This window comes from Gallinula chloropus (genome assembly GCF_964237585.1).
Source record: "Gallinula chloropus genome assembly, chromosome: 4".
NCBI classification, from domain to species: domain Eukaryota; kingdom Metazoa; phylum Chordata; class Aves; order Gruiformes; family Rallidae; genus Gallinula; species Gallinula chloropus.
Genome location: NC_140088.1, coordinates 92285753 through 92306911, shown reverse-complemented (window position 1 = coordinate 92306911; position 21159 = coordinate 92285753).

Sequence of the window (21159 nt, the reverse complement as noted above, 5' to 3'; positions counted from 1 at the left end):
GGCTGGTCCTGCTGCTGCACCTGTCAAGTAAGTTCATTATACCTGAGACTCTGCTGTGCAAAACCTAAGGTCAAGCTTGAAAGAGGAGGAAGTGCACCCACGTGTGTGTGCGCAATGAATACGAATGTGAATAATGCATGAATGCTCAGGCAACAGCTATTAAGGGCAAGGCAGGGGAGAGGGAGGAAGAGGGTCTGGGAACTAGTCAGAGAGATGGAGAAAGAGTATGTCAGAAGGTATGGGCTGCATGTAATAGAGGTACTAGGTGGACTCGGCTGTGCTAGGCTCACATTTGGACCTGATAATAAAGGTCTTTTCCAACCCTAACAATTCTAGGAGTTAATAAATAAATAAAAACAGGATCTTGAGCAACACAGAAGGAGAGAGATGGATAAAACAAAACCAGCCATAGGCAACAGGGCAAAGACAGAGGAATCAAAAGGTGGAGAGAGGGAGTTGTACTGGAGAGTAAGAGGAAAATGTGTCCTGATGGGCTTCCACGGAGCAAGGGAGGAAATAGAAATTAGAGAGAGAGATGGACAGAGAAAGAGAAAGTTAAAACAGTGGTGGTTGACAGGGACTCAGAAGGGCAGAGCAGGAAGGAAAAAGAAAAGAAGGGACAGGCAATACAGCAGAGAGGAACAAAAAAAAAAAAAAAAAAGAGAGAGAAAGGGATCCTGACAAACTGAGAGGGGAAAAGAAAAATCTAGCAGTGGGCTACAGATTAGAGGGGAGAGGCTTTAGAAAAACAGGGACAGGGAACAAGACAGGGGGTGCAACAGAGAAAGGGGAAAATAGTGACGGGACAGAGAGGAAAGAATTAAAAATGAGGGGCAGAGAACAAGATCAAGAGAGACAAAGAAATTGAAATGGGGTGTTACACTCTCAAACAACAGGAACACTGAGCCAGACAGAGCCAAAGATGGCAAAGATACCAACGGGCTACAAGGGAAAACGCAAAAATAGTGGCTGAGGGCCCTACGTGACAGAGAGAGGGAACCAGAGAGAGATGGAAAAAGAAAAAAAGACCCCTTTCTTTGGCTCAAAATACTTGCCCATGTCAACTGTTGCTTCCAGGGAGGGGGGTGGCCAGCAGAGCTGGTGTCTGTGACAGACCTGCCAAAACAAAATTACGTCCCAGACCAAAATGCCCCCGAACTAATCACACGGTCACAGTATCCAGGCAGCATTCAGGGACCGTTGCATTTCATTGGGGTATTTCATGCTCCAAATTTTAATCTTTATGGTATTTCAATGGTAAAATAGTCCCTGGAGAACTTCCGACCATAAACACACACACACACAAAATCAAAATCTGCTATCTTGGTAGTTAAACGGCCGCCGGAGGACTTACGATCATAGAGGGGAAACCGCTGTGGCGCTTCGCCGCTAAAATGGCCGCCGGAGGACTTACGATCATAGAGGGGAAACCGCTGCGGCGCTTCGCCGCTAAAATGGCCGCCGGAGGACTTACGATCATAGAGGGGAAACCGCTGCGGCGTTTCGGCGGTAAAATGGCCGCCGGAGGACTTACGATCATAGAGGGGAAACCGCTGTGGCGCTTCGCCACTAAAATGGCCGCCGGAGGACTTACGATCATAGAGGGGAAACCGCTGCGGCGCTTCGCCGCTAAAATGGCCGCCGGAGGACTTACGATCATAGAGGGGAAACCGCTGCGGCGCTTCGCCGCTAAAATGGCCGCCGGAGGACTTACGATCATAGAGGGGAAACCGCTGCGGCGCTTCGCCGCTAAAATGGCCGCCGGAGGACTTACGATCAGACAGGGCAACAACTCTGTGGCGTTTCGCCAGTAAGGTGAGGTTCCATCTTCTGTACGGTCAGGAATGTCAGTAAAATGCCACACACTTAGAACCAACGATCAATAGATAACCGTATAGCGTCATCTTACAACCCCCTAAAAATACAATACTAAATAAGTAAAATTTTTTTTTAAAACCCATATTTGGAATGAAAGACTGATTATCAAACCCCACAAGCAAGGGATGCCTGCGACCCTCACCTGCAACGCAACACTGGCCCGCTGGGAATGGCTCGCCTGGCCCGAGTTGCCTTCCCTGGAAATGGCCCCCTTTCCTCCTCGCTTTGCATCTTCAAAAGGGAAACTGCCACACACACAAAAATCTTACAAGGTGGCACAGAGCTGCGCACCATTTCATCACGCTGACACCACTGGCCGACCTACCTCCTTGGGGTCTTCCCCTCGACTCCTCTGTCGCTGCATCGGTATGCATCGCCTCTGGCCCCATCTGAAAAACCCAACAATTTATTAAGCAAGTCTCCATGATGCCAACTCATTGCTGCACCATTGCAGACCTCTCACTTCCATTTAGGAACCCTACCTGGAGTCTAACTGCAAGCAGCCATTAAAACACAAACAGAAAAAAACCCCAGCCGGCATACCTCAGAGCCCCACAGCCTTACAGCCCTGCAAAATCCCATCTGCTCCTTCCAACGCTGAAGGGCCCCACCCAGGCAGCTCCCATCATCTCCCAGGAACGGGACGGAAAGGACGGTCTGCACACCCTGCTGACGGTACCGCCTTTACCAAGGCCTCCCGGGCAGAATCCGGCATGCTAACCCTAGACTCTTACTGCTGTGCCATGTCACCCCACCTCCACAGCCCCGGGCAGAGCAGCTCCCAGCCAAACATGCACAGAATGACACAACACAGAACTCTGTGGACGATACGACTCCAAGATGGCCAAAGACTGTCAGCAAGAAGGGCTCCTGCACAGGCAACTGTCAAACTACGCCACTGAGAGCGAATGGGAGGAAGCTTTATGGCAACCCCAGAAGAGGGGGGACTGGACAGTAAGTCCTTCCAGCGAGCCGTTCAAAATTGTGATGACGGATGCTCAAGAAGACCATCTTCAAGACCTAACAATGGAAAGATGCAAGGAAAAAGCCTCGGGATGTGAGAATAGGTGACCAGAGAACAGAGCTCCCGCCAGAGCCTGCAATGATGCCCTAAGAGAGGACCGACCGGAAACTTCCAAGACGCAAGGACAAACCGTGCCGTGACCCTGCCAGGCAAAGCAAGAAGAGCCCCGTGGGCGCTATGCTGATGAGCGAGCGTGGGCATCCGAGACCCTAGAGACTATGCCCGAGAGGCACGCTGTGCCCCTTTGAGCGCAAAGAGGATGCTGACACCCAGACAGGGACTAAGACACAGAAGACACACAAGACACACCACACAACAAGAAGCGGACAGACAGACACGTGCTGGAGCTGCCCTGCCCGGCACACCCTGGCATTGTGCTGACAATTGACCTGCTCCTCCCCATGCAGCCTTACCCAGCCTCACCCCCACCCCTCCCATTTTTGCCCTCTTATCCGGCTCCTCCTACTTAGCTTTGAGGAGTCCGGAGAGCCAAAATCCTTTCTTGACAGGGTAAAACGTCTACTGCATGTCTGCTTACTGGGACGCTTTGCTGTGTCAAGCCTCGGGTAGCTCCTGTAAAGCAAAAGAGACAGTTAGAACTTCACAGACACAGTCACCCCTGAAAAAGCGATTGCTGCTTTAGCCCGCTACTCTCAGCTCACCTGGCCGAGGTCACCGCTGGTGCTGACCTCTGGCTTTGCTTGGCAGTTTGAGAATTCAGACAAAAAATTACAGACCCAAACGGATAAGCTACTCATACAGCCACCGGTGGCATCTTACCATGCGTAACATACGCTGACCTGCTTTCTTAGGGCACTCCGCTCATCCCGCTGCATCTGCAAAGAGCATTGAGCGAGTCACCCGGATGCAGACCGACAGTTTACCGATTCCTCAGGTCTCCGCAGGAAGCCTCCCTTCCTCCCAGGCTCCAGTTCCCTCATTATTTATCTCCCTTGCTCCCCGGTCCCCAGTTGGCACAGTTCCCCAGAAGCCGCAATTGCGGGGCATACCTCATCTTTTGCAGGCAAGTGCTATGTTTGGTCTTCCACTGAACTCTGGGCTCTGCTACGGGCCTGTGAAATAAAGGGCTAATGCTTACAGTTCACGAGGGGCCATGGTTACCGCCACAGGTAACGGCCGCCTCACCTTCTCTGTGTGCCATGGCCATGTCCCACCACCGACTCCAGGACCTGAAAAAGAAACAGGTTCCCACCTTCCATTACCATACCTTAACAAATCGCTCACCTGGCCCATGCCATTTACTGGTAGCTGCGCAGACGCTCAGGCCTGGCCTATAAACACACAAACAAGGGATGCCTGTAACACTCACGTGCAACACAACACTGGCCCACTAGGAATGGCTCGCCTGGCCCAAGTCACCTTTCCTGGAAACGGACTGCTCTCCTCCTCGCTTCGCACCTTCAAAAGAGAAACAGACACACACACAAAAATCTTAAAAGGTGGCACAGAGCCGCTGATCATTTCATCACGCTAATGCCACTGGCCGACCTACCTGCTTGGGGTCTTCCCCTTGACTCCTCTGTCGCTGCATCCGTATGCATTGCCTCTGGCCCCGTCTGAAAAACACAAGTGTCTATTAGGCAAGTCCCCCGATGCCAACTCATTACCGCACCATTCCAGACCTCTCGCTTCCATTTAGGAACTCCCGTCTCACATGGCACACAACAAGCGTAATACAGAGGCATACGGCGCACAACAAGCGTAATACAGAGGCATACGGCGCACAACAAGCGTAATACAGAGGCATACGGCGCACAACAAGCGTAATACAGAGGCATACGGCGCACGGTGAACACAATAGAGACACACTATGCATTATACCACCCCAATAGAGAGGCGCATGGCACAAGGCAAGCGCAATACAGAGGAACGCTATCCCTTAGACCACCCCAATACAGAGGCACACGGCGCAAGGTGACTGCGCAGCATCTGCAAAATCAGAGCCAAACGCTCCATCTACCTGCCATATCATGCTTTGGTGTTAGACACCAACACAGACGACAACCGCTTCACCTTCTCAGTGCGCTCAGACACGTGGCTATGTCCCAACGATGCTCTCTATGGGGCCTGCAGGAAACAAAGCAGAAGGCCACATGCCAAGAGACCGCCCAAAACCTGTTCCCATGTCCCATTCCCTTACCTGACCGATCGCTCGCAGCCTCCGCCATTTACAGGTGCCTGCGCTGAGGTTCGTGCCGGGGCTATAAAATAAACAAGCGATGCCTATAACTCACCTGCAACGCAGGCACCCTCTCCATTGCCGCTCCCCATCTTGCCCTTTTCTCCTACTCCCTCGACTTAGCATTGAAAAGTCCAGGGATCCCAAATCCATTCTTGAGAGAAATGGAGATGCACACTGGAGGCGACCCTCAGGTGCCACCTGTAAAACGTAAGAAACAGCAGTTAGACCTTCACTGACGGGATCTGCTCAATGGAGCCACGCTTCGGGTATTGCGTACAACGCCTTCCACCAAAGTCTAAAGCCAGTAACATGCCGTAGGAGAAATCAAGTCCCAATACTTATAGTCAACAAAGGACCTGCTGCAAACTGTGCTGGTTCTAAAAGGATCACAGTTCTGAGAACAATGAGGAAAAGCCATAAACTGTCCCGTAACCCGGAAGAGAGTTGCCTTTGATACCCATGACTTTATTAGGAAATGCTAAAAGCCTATACGCAAGCAAGAAGCTTACTCAAGCCCTAGCCGGATAAGCTTATCATCAGACCTAGTAACAGAAGTGGTGCTAACGGCTTACAGTTTGAAGAGCAAAGCTGGTGAAATAAAACCCCAACAGTCCATCTTGTGCAAAGTCAGGAACGCCGGTAAAATGCTGTGCACCCAGAAGCAAAAGACCGACAGCTAACCTGATAGGATTGAGTTGCCCTGGCAAAGGCAACACAAAAGACACAAACTAAACGCAAGTCAAGCTTCATCAATAAGTACATTTGACTAGGTAGACACTGGCCACACTTAGCTAGTTGCAAAACACTTACCTTGAATGCACGAACCAAGACAACAGCAGCAACTCCAATGCTTCAGCTGCAGAATGAAAACCAGAACACTATGACAGGAGACAGAGAGTAGAATGAGCTGCCAAAGGCAAGGCAGGTGCCTTATATACCCCAGGCTCCACCCACTGCCCTTCCCACAGTGGCCTGGGAAAGGGGATGATGCTGCCTGCAGACGGATTAAAAGCAGCTGGAGGAGCAGGTGTGGCTCTTGTGACCCAAGTTGTTTATCAGAGAATCAATGCTGAATGGAGAAAAGGATTCTTGCTAAAAACATTCTCTACTCTGCCTTAATAAAGGGCTAATGCTTATAGTCCATGAGGGGCCTGCTGTGACCTCCAAATGAGCTAACAAAAAAAAACCACGGTGCTCTGGGAACTGTTAGGAATGTCGTGAGCTGACCGGGAACCAGGAAAATGCTACGTATTTGGTCCCCGTTATTTTGTTGGGAAAGGCTAAGGCTCTACAGGCAGATAAAAGGCTCATCCTAACCCCACCTAGACAATCTCATCATTGTGCCTGCTAGGAGAAGCGATGCTCAGGACTTAAACATTACAGAGCAATGTTAGTTAATAAAAGGTGAGGTTCTATCTTCTGTATGGTCAGGAAAGTCAGTAAAACACCACACACTTAGAACCAAAGACCAATAGATAATTGTATAGGGTCATCTTACAACCCCCTAAAAATACAATACAAGATAAAACTTTTTTAAAACCCCATATTTGGAATGAAAGACTGATTATCAGGCAAAGTGGCACAGACAGATGTGGCAAGAGATTAATATTTAAGATTTGGGGAACCGGAAAGGTAGATGGGCTGGCAGAGAGAGCAAGAAAGAAGCAGATGATCGTAGAATATCCTGAGTTGGAAGGGACCCATAAGGATCATCAAGTCCAACTCCTTGCTCCACACAGGACCAGCCAAGTCAGAGCATCTGACTCGGTGCATCATCCAGACACTTGACCTCAGTCGAGTGGGGTGTTGTGACCACTTCCCTGAAAAGCCTGTTCCAATGCCTGACCGTCCTATGAGTAAAGAGCCTCTTCCTAATATCCAACCTAAACAACCCCTGTTGCAGCTTCACAACATTCCCTCAGGTTCAGTCATTAGTCACCAAAGAGAAACCAGTGCCTCCCCCCATAAGGAAGCCATAGAATATGAGGAGGTCTCCCTCCTCAGTCTCCTTTCTCCATGTTGGGGAAAAAAAGAAAAAGGAATGGGCAGGAGGCAGGTAGAGATCTGCACGGCAGCAGAAAAAGCAACTCCCTACCAGCTTCTAACACTAGCAAGAGACCTTCACCACCTTGATGCTTCTCTCCACCTCCGCCCTTTCCTCCTCCATAGCGATGCCTGCCAGACCCTTACCTGGTCTGATGTCTTGATTGTCCTGTTTTACAAAACTTCCTCACTACACAGCAGCTTAGTACGTAGTCAACAGAGGCACTGAGCTCCTATCATCATGTGCTAGTCGACTACCTTGTAGGCAGCTTCAGGAGATTCTTCCTCACTGTGAGGACCAGCCGTCCTTTCCCAGAGGCAGCTGCATACCTGCAAGACAACAACACACAACACACACACCTTTTTGGATCTTCTCCTCAGCCCGTTCCCCCTTGTCAGCTCCCACAGACATGCTCAAATAACCCCCTTTAGAGCTGGAGCCCCTTTATGGAGCAGGGTTGGCCCCACCCTCAGCCTCATTGGCCACACCTGGGGCTGCCCCAGTTGCAGTCCCACAGCACATCACCCCCTCCTCTGCACCTGTCCACAGCCATGGGTTCTGCATCCAGTGGCTACAAACTCATCCAGACGCGACAAAAAGTTTACTCATTTGTGCACATAACAAATCCCAGCAGCAAGCTGGCTACAAGGTTCGGTGCCCAAATGCAGCAGGAGACAGAGAAAGAAAAATCAAAAGCAGGAGGAAGGATAGAGGGACATAGAAAAGAGTTGTGGGACAGGGAGATGGAAAGCAGAACACTGCTAACAAGAGAGGAATTAAACCTGATATGGAGTTAAAAGAACCACACAGCCATTTGCTGGCTTGCTCCTCTCTAGTAAAATGGGGGAAGAGGATCAAAAAGAAAAACATAAAACTTGGTTCCGGGTCTCTCTGGAGGCACCTAGCCTGGGCTGGTCCTGCTGCTGCACCTGTCAAGTAAGTTCATTATACCTGAGACTCTGCTGTGCAAAACCTAAGGTCAAGCTTGAAAGAGGAGGAAGTGCACCCACGTGTGTGTGCAATGAATACGAATGTGAATAATGCATGAATGCTCAGGCAACAGCTATTAAGGGCAAGGCAGGGGAGAGGGAGGAAGAGGGTCTGGGAACTAGTCAGAGAGATGGAGAAAGAGTATGTCAGAAGGTATGGGCTGCATGTAATAGAGGTACTAGGTGGACTCGGCTGTGCTAGGCTCACATTTGGACCTGATAATAAAGGTCTTTTCCAACCCTAACAATTCTAGGAGTTAATAAATAAATAAAAACAGGATCTTGAGCAACACAGAAGGAGAGAGATGGATAAAACAAAACCAGCCATAGGCAACAGGGCAAAGACAGAGGAATCAAAAGGTGGAGAGAGGGAGTTGTACTGGAGAGTAAGAGGAAAATGTGTCCTGATGGGCTTCCACGGAGCAAGGGAGGAAATAGAAATTAGAGAGAGAGATGGACAGAGAAAGAGAAAGTTAAAACAGTGGTGGTTGACAGGGACTCAGAAGGGCAGAGCAGGAAGGAAAAAGAAAAGAAGGGACAGGCAATACAGCAGAGAGGAACAAAAAAAAAAAAAAAAAAGAGAGAAAGGGATCCTGACAAACTGAGAGGGGAAAAGAAAAATCTAGCAGTGGGCTACAGATTAGAGGGGAGAGGCTTTAGAAAAACAGGGACAGGGAACAAGACAGGGGGTGCAACAGAGAAAGGGGAAAATAGTGACGGGACAGAGAGGAAAGAATTAAAAATGAGGGGCAGAGAACAAGATCAAGAGAGACAAAGAAATTGAAATGGGGTGTTACACTCTCAAACAACAGGAACACTGAGCCAGACAGAGCCAAAGATGGCAAAGATACCAACGGGCTACAAGGGAAAACGCAAAAATAGTGGCTGAGGGCCCTACGTGACAGAGAGAGGGAACCAGAGAGAGATGGAAAAAGAAAAAAAGACCCCTTTCTTTGGCTCAAAATACTTGCCCATGTCAACTGTTGCTTCCAGGGAGGGGGGTGGCCAGCAGAGCTGGTGTCTGTGACAGACCTGCCAAAACAAAATTACGTCCCAGACCAAAATGCCCCCGAACTAATCACACGGTCACAGTATCCAGGCAGCATTCAGGGACCGTTGCATTTCATTGGGGTATTTCATGCTCCAAATTTTAATCTTTATGGTATTTCAATGGTAAAATAGTCCCTGGAGAACTTCCGACCATAAACACACACACACACAAAATCAAAATCTGCTATCTTGGTAGTTAAACGGCCGCCGGAGGACTTACGATCATAGAGGGGAAACCGCTGTGGCGCTTCGCCGCTAAAATGGCCGCCGGAGGACTTACGATCATAGAGGGGAAACCGCTGTGGCGCTTCGCCGCTAAAATGGCCGCCGGAGGACTTACGATCATAGAGGGGAAACCGCTGCGGCGCTTCGCCGCTAAAATGGCCGCCGGAGGACTTACGATCATAGAGGGGAAACCGCTGCGGCGTTTCGGCGGTAAAATGGCCGCCGGAGGACTTACGATCATAGAGAGGAAACCGCTGTGGCGCTTCGCCACTAAAATGGCCGCCGGAGGACTTACGATCATAGAGGGGAAACCGCTGCGGCGCTTCGCCGCTAAAATGGCCGCCGGAGGACTTACGATCATAGAGGGGAAACCGCTGCGGCGCTTCGCCGCTAAAATGGCCGCCGGAGGACTTACGATCAGACAGGGCAACAACTCTGTGGCGTTTCGCCAGTAAGGTGAGGTTCCATCTTCTGTACGGTCAGGAATGTCAGTAAAATGCCACACACTTAGAACCAACGATCAATAGATAACCGTATAGCGTCATCTTACAACCCCCTAAAAATACAATACTAAATAAGTAAAATTTTTTTTTAAAACCCATATTTGGAATGAAAGACTGATTATCAAACCCCACAAGCAAGGGATGCCTGCGACCCTCACCTGCAACGCAACACTGGCCCGCTGGGAATGGCTCGCCTGGCCCGAGTTGCCTTCCCTGGAAATGGCCCCCTTTCCTCCTCACTTTGCATCTTCAAAAGGGAAACTGCCACACACACAAAAATCTTACAAGGTGGCACAGAGCTGCGCACCATTTCATCACGCTGACACCACTGGCCGACCTACCTCCTTGGGGTCTTCCCCTCGACTCCTCTGTCGCTGCATCGGTATGCATCGCCTCTGGCCCCATCTGAAAAACCCAACAATTTATTAAGCAAGTCTCCATGATGCCAACTCATTGCTGCACCATTGCAGACCTCTCACTTCCATTTAGGAACCCTACCTGGAGTCTAACTGCAAGCAGCCATTAAAACACAAACAGAAAAAAAACCCAGCCGGCATACCTCAGAGCCCCACAGCCTTACACCCCTGCAAAATCCCATCTGCTCCTTCCAACGCTGAAGGGCCCCACCCAGGCAGCTCCCATCATCTCCCAGGAACGGGACGGAAAGGACGGTCTGCACACCCTGCTGACGGTACCGCCTTTACCAAGGCCTCCCGGGCAGAATCCGGCATGCTAACCCTAGACTCTTACTGCTGTGCCATGTCACCCCACCTCCACAGCCCCGGGCAGAGCAGCTCCCAGCCAAACATGCACAGAATGACACAACACAGAACTCTGTGGACGATACGACTCCAAGATGGCCAAAGACTGTCAGCAAGAAGGGCTCCTGCACAGGCAACTGTCAAACTACGCCACTGAGAGCGAATGGGAGGAAGCTTTATGGCAACCCCAGAAGAGGGGGGACTGGACAGTAAGTCCTTCCAGCGAGCCGTTCAAAATTGTGATGACGGATGCTCAAGACCATCTTCAAGACCTAACAATGGAAAGATGCAAGGAAAAAGCCTCGGGATGTGAGAATAGGTGACCAGAGAACAGAGCTCCCGCCAGAGCCTGCAATGATGCCCTAAGAGAGGACCGACCGGAAACTTCCAAGACGCAAGGACAAACCGTGCCGTGACCCTGCCAGGCAAAGCAAGAAGAGCCCCGTGGGCGCTATGCTGATGAGCGAGCGTGGGCATCCGAGACCCTAGAGACTATGCCCGAGAGGCACGCTGTGCCCCTTTGAGCGCAAAGAGGATGCTGACACCCAGACAGGGACTAAGACACAGAAGACACACAAGACACACCACACAACAAGAAGCGGACAGACAGACACGTGCTGGAGCTGCCCTGCCCGGCACACCCTGGCATTGTGCTGACAATTGACCTGCTCCTCCCCATGCAGCCTTACCCAGCCTCACCCCCACCCCTCCCATTTTTGCCCTCTTATCCGGCTCCTCCTACTTAGCTTTGAGGAGTCCGGAGAGCCAAAATCCTTTCTTGACAGGGTAAAACGTCTACTGCATGTCTGCTTACTGGGACGCTTTGCTGTGTCAAGCCTCGGGTAGCTCCTGTAAAGCAAAAGAGACAGTTAGAACTTCACAGACACAGTCACCCCTGAAAAAGCGATTGCTGCTTTAGCCCGCTACTCTCAGCTCACCTGGCCGAGGTCACCGCTGGTGCTGACCTCTGGCTTTGCTTGGCAGTTTGAGAATTCAGACAAAAAATTACAGACCCAAACGGATAAGCTACTCATACAGCCACCGGTGGCATCTTACCATGCGTAACATACGCTGACCTGCTTTCTTAGGGCACTCCGCTCATCCCGCTGCATCTGCAAAGAGCATTGAGCGAGTCACCCGGATGCAGACCGACAGTTTACCGATTCCTCAGGTCTCCGCAGGAAGCCTCCCTTCCTCCCAGGCTCCAGTTCCCTCATTATTTATCTCCCTTGCTCCCCGGTCCCCAGTTGGCACAGTTCCCCAGAAGCCGCAATTGCGGGGCATACCTCATCTTTTGCAGGCAAGTGCTATGTTTGGTCTTCCACTGAACTCTGGGCTCTGCTACGGGCCTGTGAAATAAAGGGCTAATGCTTACAGTTCACGAGGGGCCATGGTTACCGCCACAGGTAACGGCCGCCTCACCTTCTCTGTGTGCCATGGCCATGTCCCACCACCGACTCCAGGACCTGAAAAAGAAACAGGTTCCCACCTTCCATTACCATACCTTAACAAATCGCTCACCTGGCCCATGCCATTTACTGGTAGCTGCGCAGACGCTCAGGCCTGGCCTATAAACACACAAACAAGGGATGCCTGTAACACTCACGTGCAACACAACACTGGCCCACTAGGAATGGCTCGCCTGGCCCAAGTCACCTTTCCTGGAAACGGACTGCTCTCCTCCTCGCTTCGCACCTTCAAAAGAGAAACAGACACACACACAAAAATCTTAAAAGGTGGCACAGAGCCGCTGATCATTTCATCACGCTAATGCCACTGGCCGACCTACCTGCTTGGGGTCTTCCCCTTGACTCCTCTGTCGCTGCATCCGTATGCATTGCCTCTGGCCCCGTCTGAAAAACACAAGTGTCTATTAGGCAAGTCCCCCGATGCCAACTCATTACCGCACCATTCCAGACCTCTCGCTTCCATTTAGGAACTCCCGTCTCACATGGCACACAACAAGCGTAATACAGAGGCATACGGCGCACAACAAGCGTAATACAGAGGCATACGGCGCACAACAAGCGTAATACAGAGGCAGACGGCGCACAACAAGCGTAATACAGAGGCAGACGGCGCACGGTGAACACAATAGAGACACACTATGCATTATACCACCCCAATAGAGAGGCGCATGGCACAAGGCAAGCGCAATACAGAGGAACGCTATCCCTTAGACCACCCCAATACAGAGGCACACGGCGCAAGGTGGCTGCGCAGCATCTGCAAAATCAGAGCCAAACGCTCCATCTACCTGCCATATCATGCTTTGGTGTTAGACACCAACACAGACGACAACCGCTTCACCTTCTCAGTGCGCTCAGACACGTGGCTATGTCCCAACAATGCTATCTATGGGCCTGCAGGAAACAAAGCAGAAGGCCACATGCCAAGAGACCGCCCAAAACCTGTTCCCATCTCCCATTCCCTTACCTGACCGATCGCTCACAGCCTCCGCCATTTACAGGTGCCTGCGCCAAGGTTTGTGCCAGGGCTATAAAATAAACAAGGGATACCTATAACTCACCTGCAACGCAGGCACCCTCTCCACTGCCGCTCCCCATCTTGCCCTTTTCTCCTACTCCCTCGACTTAGCATTGAAAAGTCCAGGGATCCCAAATCCATTCTTGAGAGAAACGGAGATGCACACTGGAGGCGACCCTCAGGTGCCACCTGTAAAACGTAAGAAACAGCAGTTAGACCTTCACTGACGGGATCTGCTCAATGGAGCCACGCTTCGGGTATTGCGTACAACGCCTTCCACCAAAGTCTAAAGCCAGTAACATGCCGTAGGAGAAATCAAGTCCCAATACTTATAGCCAACAAAGGACCTGCTGCAAACTGCACTGGTTCTAAAAGGATCACAGTTCTGAGAACAATGAGGAAAAGCCATAAACTGTCCCGTAACCCGGAAGAGAGTTGCCTTTGATACCCATGACTTTATTAGGAAATGCTAAAAGCCTATACGCAAGCAAGCAGCTTACTCAAGCCCTAGCCGGATAAGCTTATCATCAGACCTAGTAACAGAAGTGGTGCTAACGGCTTACGGTTTAAAGAGCAAAGCTGGTGAAATAAAACCCCAACAGTCCATCTTGTGCAAAGTCAGGAACGCCGGTAAAATGCTGTGCACCCAGAAGCAAAAGACCGACAGCTAACCTGATAGGATTGAGTTGCCCTGGCAAAGGCAACACAAAAGACACAAACTAAACGCAAGTCAAGCTTCATCAATAAGTACATTTGACTAGGTAGACACTGGCCACACTTAGCTAGTTGCAAAACACTTACCTTGAATGCACGAACCAAGACAACAGCAGCAACTCCAATGCTTCAGCTGCAGAATGAAAACCAGAACACTATGACAGGAGACAGAGAGTAGAATGAGCTGCCAAAGGCAAGGCAGGTGCCTTATATACCCCAGGCTCCACCCACTGCCCTTCCCACAGTGGCCTGGGAAAGGGGATGATGCTGCCTGCAGAGGGATTAAAAGCAGCTGGAGGAGCAGGTGTGGCTCTTGTGACCCAAGTTGTTTATCAGAGAATCAATGCTGAATGGAGAAAAGGATTCTTGCTAAAAACATTCTCTACTCTGCCTTAATAAAGGGCTAATGCTTATAGTCCATGAGGGGCCTGCTGTGACCTCCAAATGAGCTAGAAAAAAACCCACGGTGCTCTGGGAACTGTTAGGAATGTTGTGAGCTGACCAGGAACCGGGAAAATGCTACGTATTTGGTCCCCGTTATTTTGTTGGGAAAGACTAAGGCTCTACAGGCAGATAAAAGGCTCATCCTAACCCCACCTAGACAATCTCATCATTGCGCCTGCTAGGAGAAGCGATGCTCAGGACTTAAACATTACAGAGCAATGTTAGTTAATAAAAGGTGAGGTTCTATCTTCTGTATGGTCAGGAAAGTCAGTAAAACACCACACATTTAGAACCAAAGACCAATAGATAATTGTATAGGGCCATCTTACAACCCCCTAAAAATACAATACAAAATAAATAAAACTTTTTTAAAACCCCATATTTGGAATGAAAGACTGATTATCAGGCAAAGTGGCACAGACAGATGTGGCAAGAGATTAATGTTTAAGATTTGGGGAACCGGAAAGGTAGATGGGCTGGCAGAGAGAGCAAGAAAGAAGCAGATGATCGTAGAATATCCTGAGTTGGAAGGGACCCATAAGGATCATCAAGTCCAACTCCTTGCTCCACACAGGACCAGCCAAGTCAGAGCATCTGACTCAGTGCATCATCCAGACACTTGACCTCAGTCGAGTGGGGTGCTGTGACCACTTCCCTGAAAAGCCTGTTCCAATGCCTGACCGTCCTATGAGTAAAGAGCCTCTTCCTAATATCCAACCTAAACAACCCCTGTTGCAGCTTCACAACATTCCCTCAGGTTCAGTCACTAGTCACCAAAGAGAAACCAGTGCCTCCCCCCATAAGGAAGCCATAGAATATGAGGAGGTCTCCCTCCTCAGTCTCCTTTCTCCATGTTGGGGAAAAAAAGAAAAAGGAATGGGCAGGAGGCAGGTAGAGATCTGCACGGCAGCAGAAAAAGCAACTCCCTACCAGCTTCTAACACTAGCAAGAGACCTTCACCACCTTGATGCTTCTCTCCACCAGTTAAAAGCTGGCAACAGGAAAAATGAACAGACTAAAATACCCAAAGAACCCCCACAAAGCCCAAAACCCAAAGAAGCTAAAAAACCCATTTAGAAACACCCACAAACCTCAGACCCCACAAGAAAATTCACAAAACCCTGTGACTCTGGGAACATCCAGGAAAGCCATGAGCTGTCCTGAAACCCAGAAGATACTACACCTTTGATACCCATTACTTTATAGGAAAAGACTAAAACTCAGTACGTGGACAAGATGCTCGCCCTAATCCCAACTAGAAAAATCTCATCATTAGGCCTGTTAGAAACAATACTCACAGCTTACAGCATACAGAACAAAGCAAAAATAATAATAAAAAAGTCACTTTACAATCCCCTGAAAACATAAACACTCAAAACTACACACAAAGATGCTTTCCATTATATACATGCTGCTTAACCTGAAGTTCTTACCTCAGATATATCTCCCCAAACAGCCAAGCCATCGCAGATACACGTTCCTAAAAAGCCAAGCCAACTACAAAGCTCCATCTGCCAAAAGACAGAGAGAGCACTAACCCCAAAGAAAACCTTCAGGAAAGTAAGCAGCCTAGGCCAAGGCCAGCTGCTCATATACCCCTGGCCCCACCCACCACCCTTCCCACAGTCCCCTGGGAAAGGGGAGAGTCCTGTCTGCAGAAGATTCAAAGGCAGGAATGGGTTTTCTGACTTAAATTGATGGATTGCAAAGTGCTGAATGGAGAAAGGGACTCTTACTGAAACCAATAATTGCCACTTTTACTGCATCTGTCATATTGATGCTGCAACTTGGTATGTAAATAGTTTTTATTTGTACAGCTGGAGCCCCTTCATGGACCAGGGCTGGCCCCTCCCTCAGCCTCATTGGCCATGCCTGGGGCTGCCCCAGCTGTAGCCACACAGCACATCATCCAGCACATCATCCCTGCACCTGTCCACAGCCACAGGCTCTGCATCCGAGGGCTGCAAACACATCCAGAAGTGACAGGAAAATTTTACTCCTTAGTGCACATAACAAATCCTGGTAGTGAGTTGGATACAAGGCTCGGCACCCAAATACAGCAGAAGACAGAGAGAGAAAAATGAAAAGCAGGAGGAAGGATAGCAGGATGTAGAAAAGAGTTGTGAGACAAGGAGATGAAAGCAGGATGTGGCTAATGAGAGATGGATTTAACCTGGTAGAGAGTTAACTACACAGCCATTTGCTGGTTTACTCCTCTCCAGTGAGGGGGGGGGGGGAAGCTGATCAAAAAGAAAAGCATAAAACTCATGGCTTGAGATAGAAACAGTTTAATAGGAAAAAAATTAAAGACAATAGTAATAATAAAAGAATGTACAAGCAATACACAGCACAACTGTTCACCAGCCAGAGCCAATGCTCCTGAGTTGCCTGCCCCCCTCAGTTATACTCAGAGTATGATATCATACACTTGGATTATCCCTTTGGCCAGTTCCAGGCAGCTGTCCTGGCCCTGTCCATTTCTGACTTCTCAGGTGCCCCTAACCTTCTTGTCAGCTAGCTGCTATGAGACACTCAGGAACCCTTGACTGCTTGGCAAGAACTAAAATACTAGTGATATATCACCATTGTTCTTATCCTAAATACAAAACATCACACTATACCATCTGCTAGAAAGAAAACTAACTCTATCCCAGATGAAAGAATGACAAATGAGGACACAAAAAATGAGATGCTGCAAACAAGAGAGGGAAAGAACAAGCAATTCATCCATAGAGAGGACTGTATCTCTCCTCAGACAACAATCCCATCTTCTGCCAGAGCATTTTGAGATGCCACTGTTTCCCCAATCGATGCTAATGACAACTGTAGCCCTTTTACAGAGAGGGGCCTTCTTCATCACCCTCACTGCCCACCCACCCCCTGCCAGGCTCCTCTGGCACCAGCCCACAGCTGCAGCAGTGGCCCTTATACTCACTGTGTAACCTGACTCTGTGACAGCTACTTGCAAGCACAAAGGACTACAAACACAGCCATGAGTGCAAAAAGGACAGCAAGTGGTTATTGATTAGTGTGTGTAAAGCCCAGAAGTGAGTCTGCTCTGGGGCTTGGTGTCTGTACAGTAACCCTTCCTTGAGGACAACTTGTCAGCTGTTACTGGAGCAGCAGACACAGAGAATGAAAATACAGCAACGGGGAACAAAACAGAGGAACAGCAGGAGAAAAAAAAATGAGCATTATTAAGGAACACATAAAGAGGTACAGGAGAAAGGACAACAAGATGGAAAATAATTCAAAAGGCATGAGGAGACCTGCAGGGATGTGGCAAAAGAAAAACACGGTCAGAGAGCAGAAATGAGGGAAAGGAAATGACAAGAAGGGAGCAGAACACATAGATTAAAAAGAAAAGAAAGAAAAAAGGCAGGAAGAAGAGAAAAGTACAGAACAAGTCAGAAGGAGGTGGGGCAGGGAGGCGGTGCTGGGCGGAGAAGAGAGAGACAAATCAAACCAAAGAAATGGAAGGGAAAAAACAGTGATGAACTGTGGTAGAAGAAAAATAGACCAGGAAGCAGGACAGGAGGGAATAATGGGACAGTGAACTGGGCAGGAGGATATAGCAACAAATGATAGGACAGCCAGTGGGGTGGAAATGTACAGACATAAAGTTAGGGAAGAAAAGAAAATGGACAGGAAAGGCATTAGAATGAAATATTAGAGATGGAGAGAGAGCAGGACAGTAACAGGACCGAGGCAGAGAGATGGACAAAGGGGGGTGGGGGGGGTGGGGGGGGGGGAGGATGAGGAAAAAAAACACATCACCATCACTGGCAGAAGGCCAGAGGGACAAGGAAAGACAGAAAGACACAACAAAGGGCACAGAAAACATGTGAGGGACAGGTAGATAAAAAGTGGGACAATACAAAAAACAGGTGGACTCAGAGGAGGATGCTGGGAGAGAGCCAATGAAAGTGCCAGTGAAAAATGACAGAAAGATGGAACAGGAGAGGAAAAAACAGAAACAGGAACAGAAAGCAGGACTAAGGCTCAGAGAGAGTAAGAGAGAAGACCAGTGAGATGTAGAATGAAAATGACACCAAACTGCAGAGAGAAGGATAAAGATAAAAATGAAAAGAGAAATTGAGGGCGGGGGGGGAGAGAGAGATAAAAAGCCAGGACATGGAGTGGCATGTACAGGTATAGAGAGGAAAAGAACAAGTAAAAAAAAAGGGTGGTAGGAGTGGTGGGGGATAGGGGGATAGGAGAGGGGTGCAGGGGGAGGCAGGGGGATATGGAAAGGTGAGAAAGAGAAAAAGAAAAAAGAAGATAGATTGATGCAGTTCAGGGCAAAGAAATGGAAAAAGAAGAAACAATGAGCAGCTACAGGACCGAGATAGAGGATGAGGAAAAAATGCTGAGAGAAAGCAGGGCAAAAGCATAAAGGTTAAAATAAAAGGGAGAATGAGTACAAGAGGGATAGAGAAAGAGGAAGCAGGGCAGAAGAAAAGAGAGAAGAGAAAAGGTAAAGGGAAGCAAAGAAAATCACAGCAGCATGGGAAAGAGATGGGGGCAGGGCAGATGGGGCCAGTGGCACTGCCTGATCCTCAACAGCTCATCCCCTGGCCTCCCTCAAAGCCCTTTCCCCAGGACAAAGGACAAGCAGATGCAGCCAGGAGGTCAAAGGCTGCAGGTGTTTATTCAGCATGGAACCAGTCCTGGGAGTCACTTTGTTCCAGAGGCCACTCCAAGGTACCTCAGCACTCGTTCCCAGAGCTGTGCTCCGCAGTCCAGTGGGAAACGGACAGCTGGCCTAGCAGGCTGCTGGAGATATGGGCTGCTATGCCAAGGTGGAAGACGCTACCAACAATTGAGGAGCAGAACACTAGAGTACAGAATGTTAGAAAAGTGGTGCCAGTGTGATAGCTGGGCTGTAGCAAGAAAGCAGGACATGGGGAAGGGGACGGCCAGAGAAAGATGGAGACAGGGAGCTTGTCAGATACGGAGAAAGAAGCAGCAGGCAGATAGGAAGAGAGGCAGGAAAAAGTCCATACTGTCTTAGACAGGTAGAGGAAAAAATTAAAAAATAGGGACAGTCAGTCAGAGAGAGATGAACAAAACAAGTAAGCAAAAATAGCCACAACCAAAGTAAACCCTGTCCTGGTTCCAGCCAGGACAGAGTTAAGTTTCACAAGGAGCCAGCACAGTTGACCTGAGGTGGCCCAGACTGCTTTCCATACCACGTGACACTACACCACCCATAAAAGGGGCAGGTCAAGGAGGAGTGGGGCTGTGTGGTGCTGACACAGTCTGTGTGTGGTCCAGCATCCATGAAGTACTCTAAGTTATCAGAGGCTGATATGTTTTCCATGTTTGTCTATGTTTTCGGTCACAGACTCTGTTGTTGCTCCCCTCACTGTGCCGTGTCCGTAAACTCACCTTATCCCAGCCCGTGACGCCTTTGTGTGTTTCTCCTGGTTTAGTAGAGGACAGGTATGGTTGGACTCCATGATCTCAAAAGTCTTTCCCAACCGAGTAATTCTGTCATTCCTGCTGTGGTAGGGGGGAGCGAGCGGCATGTGGAGATCAGCTGCTGCCTGGGGCTGAACCAGGACACCCTACAAACTGCCAAAACCCACAAGCACACACAATCCACCAACGCAAAAACCAAAAACCAATTTAAAAAAAAAAACCAAAAAATTTACACAAACCCTAGACGCAAATAAACACACAAACCCCAAAAAAAACTCACAAACAACAAAAAAACTCCACACAAACCCTCAACTCACCTAAAAAAAAAAAAATTCAACCTCTCCCAACTCAACCTCGTCCCCGAGCACACACACAAAACAACTATGACATACTAAAGAGCAGAGAGGGAGCAATTGATGACTGGGAAAAAGAAGCTAGTAAGACAACATAAAACCCTACGATATCTCTCCAGTAAAATGGCCGTCAGACATCTTCCGAGCATAAAGATGAAGTTGTCTGTGGTACTTCGGGGGTAAAATGGCTGTCCGGGCATGGCGGCGCCCATCTCCGTGCGGCTCCGGCGGAAAAATGGCCGCCGGGGGGCTTCCGGGCATGGCGGCGCCCATTTCCGTGCGGCTCCGGCGGAAAAATGGCCGCCGGGGGGCTTCCGGGCATGGCGGCGCCCATCTCCGTGCGGCTCCGGCGATTAAATGTCCGCCGGGGGGCTTCCGGGCATGGCGGCGCCCATCTCCGTACGGCTCCGGCGGTTAAATGGCCGCCGGGGGGCTTCCGGGCATGGCGGCGCCCATCTCCGTGCGGCTCCGGCGGAAAAATGGCCGCCGGGGGGCTTCCGGGCATGGCGGCGCCCATCTCCGTGCGGCTCCGGCGGTTAAATGGCGACCGAGGGGCTTACGGGCATGGCGGCGCCCATCTCCGTGCGGCTCCGGCGGAAAAATGGCCGCCGGGGGGCTTCCGGGCATGGCGGCGCCCATCTCCGTACGGCTCCGGCGGTTAAAAGGCGGCCGGGGGGCTTCCGGGCATGGCGGCGCCCATCTCCGTGCGGCTACGGCGGAAAAATGGCCGCCGGGCGGCTTCCGGGCATGGCGGCGCCCATCTCCGTGCGGCTCCGGCGGTTAAAAGGCGGCCGGGGGGCTTCCGAGCATGGCGGCGCCCATCTCCGTGCGGCTCCGACGGAAAAATGGCCGCCGGGGGGCTTCCGGGCCCCCGTTTGGGGGCGCGAGCTTGGGGGGGCTACACAGCACAGCTGCCCCGTTCGGGAAGCTAAGCAGGTACCAGCTCGGTCAGCGCCCGGATGGGCGACCTCACCCCGTGTTCGAATCCCCGCACATGACAGTGACCGCCCCCCCCCCGCGCGCCCCCTCCCAAAATCTGCCCCCTCGAGGGAGTCCCATC